The sequence below is a fragment of the Palaemon carinicauda genome, chromosome 12 (genome assembly GCF_036898095.1).
Source record: "Palaemon carinicauda isolate YSFRI2023 chromosome 12, ASM3689809v2, whole genome shotgun sequence".
NCBI lineage: Eukaryota > Metazoa > Arthropoda > Malacostraca > Decapoda > Palaemonidae > Palaemon > Palaemon carinicauda.
This window is the reverse complement of record NC_090736.1, coordinates 148632776-148635275: the sequence shown is the minus strand read 5'-3', so window position 1 is coordinate 148635275 and position 2500 is coordinate 148632776. Positions and strand designations below refer to the sequence as shown.

General features: G+C 30.1%; 1 protein-coding gene across 2 annotated transcripts in view; it reads left to right on the top strand.

Moving 5' to 3' along the window:
* LOC137650686 (uncharacterized) overlaps positions 1–2500 on the top strand; it is a 73203-nt gene that overhangs the window by 44581 nt on the left and 26122 nt on the right. The gene's annotated exons all lie outside the window — the stretch shown is intronic.

The window sequence follows — 2500 nt, the reverse complement described above, 5'->3', positions numbered from 1 at the left end:
TGACTGTTAGATAATATACTCAATTTTTTTTAATGAGGCGCATTTGCACGGACTTGCAGCGGTGCCCTTTTAGCTCGGAAAGGTTCCCTGCTATCTGATTGGGTTAGAATTATTTTGTCCAACCAATCAGCGAGCAGAAAATTTTTCCGAGCTAAAAGGGCACCCCTGCGAGTCGGTGCATATCTGCCTCACTAAAAAGAATTGACTATAGTTATAGGTTACTAGCTTCTAGTATCATTAATTTGTAGGTGTAGGTTACTAGCTACTAGTAGCTAGGTACTGATTACTAGCTACTAGCTACTAGTTGAGAATATGTTATGATCTATCATACTTCTTTGAAGAAGATAAAATCCTGAAAATAAAATATTTTCTGAAAATAGAATAATTTCTGTGAAAAAATACATTTTCTGAAAATAAAATATTTTCTGAAAACGAAACATTTATAAATTGAAATATTTTCTGAAAATGAAATATTTTCTGAAAATGAAATATTTATTAATTAAGATATTTTCTGAAATTGAAATACTTATCAATTAAAATATTTTCTGAAAATGAAATATCTATTAATTAAAATATTTTCTGAGAATAAAATATTTTCTGTAAATAAAATTCTTTTTGAAGATAAAATATTATCTGAAAATAGAATATTTTCTGAGAACAAAATAGTTTCTGATAATTAAATATTTTCTGAAAATAAAATATTTTTTGAATTAAAATATTTTCCGGAAATAAAATATTTTCTGTAAATAAAATATTTTTTATTTAAAATATTTTCTAAAAATAAAATATTTTCAGAAATTGTAATATTTTCATAAATTGAAATATTCTCTGAAAATATAGAATGACTCGTATTTATATGAAGAAAAAAAATAAGCTTTTGTCACGATTCTCCCCCACCTCCCCATCTCCCCACCTCCAACCCCCATCCCCTACCCCTCCTCAACCCCCTACCCCAACCCAGAAATCTACCCCCTCCCCCCACCTTCCACTATCCCTAGGAGTTCGTTTTTATTATCGAAGAAATATCCCGAGTCGTTTCAAATTTTATTAACTTTTCTGCCCTCGAATTTAAAAAAAAAAAGTATCATGAAGTAATAAGAAGTTTTGAAAAGTAATCTTTATCATAATTATTGACAATTTTTTATTTTTTGTTATGCTGTTCTCTTTTATTTTTTAGTTTCATATTGATTTGATTTTTTTTATGGCAGACGTGCAAATTTTTTAGTCTTATCTTCTCTTTCGAAAGTGTAATACTTAATTGATAATAATAATAATAATAATAATAATAATAATAATAATAATAATAATAATAATAATAACAGGAATTTTGTAATAATTATATTATTGTATGCATTCTTATAATACAGTATATGATATATATACACACATATATATACACATATATATATACATATATATATATATATATATATATATATATATATATATATACGTATATATATATATATATATATATATATATATATATATATATATATATATATATATATTGCATACTATTGTAATACATGTGGATAGAAACCCAAATGAAGATAAAAGTAAAACATATGCATAAATGCATTTAGAAATATATTCACATATGTATGATATTAAAGATAAAAAAGATTAATATCTCACAGACATATGCAGTTTAATATGAGTGTGCATAATTCCCAAAATAGAAACCAGGTGTCACTATGGTCAGGCCTTTTTAAAGAAATGAAAATCTATGAAACTTTGCATGAAAGTTCAACGAGCTTGTAGGCCTATACTCAATTTCTTTTAATGAGGCGTATTTACACTGACTCGCAGCGGTGCCCTTTTAGCTCGGAAAAGTTTCCTGCTCTCTTATTGGTTAGAATTATTTTCTCCAACCAATCAGCGAACAGGAAACTTTTCCGAGCTAAAAGGGCCCCCCTGCGAGTCGGTGCAAATTTGCCTCACTAAAGAGAATTGACTATAGGGTCAGCCCTTTTTAAAGAAATCAAAATCTATGAAACTTTGCGTGAAAGTTCAACGAGTTTGTAGCCCTATATTCCATTTTTTTTAATAAGGCGCATTTGCACTGACTCGCAGCGGTGCCCTTTTTGCTCGGAAAAGTTTCCTGCTATCTGATTGGTTAGAATTATCTTGTCCAACCAATCAGCGAACAGGAAACTTTACCGAGCTAAAAGGGCACCCCTGCGAGTCGGTGCAAATCTGCCTGACTAAAAAGAATTGACTATAGTTTGTACAGTTGGATACAGGAATTCCTGGACACCTGGCTCTGAGGAAGCGTATCCTGATACACCCTTACTGCGCGATGAGTTCCTATGCGTGGCTCCGCCCACCACCTCTGGCAACTCTCCTTACGCTATCTGTTTGGTTACACAGTGCAGTACGAGTGAAAAGATGGACTCTTTTAACAATTTCCCTTGACCATATCAAACGTTTGAGTATAGAATTTTCCATTTAATTAAAAATATATATTTTACACGCAGTTTTATTAAATCTATTAAGT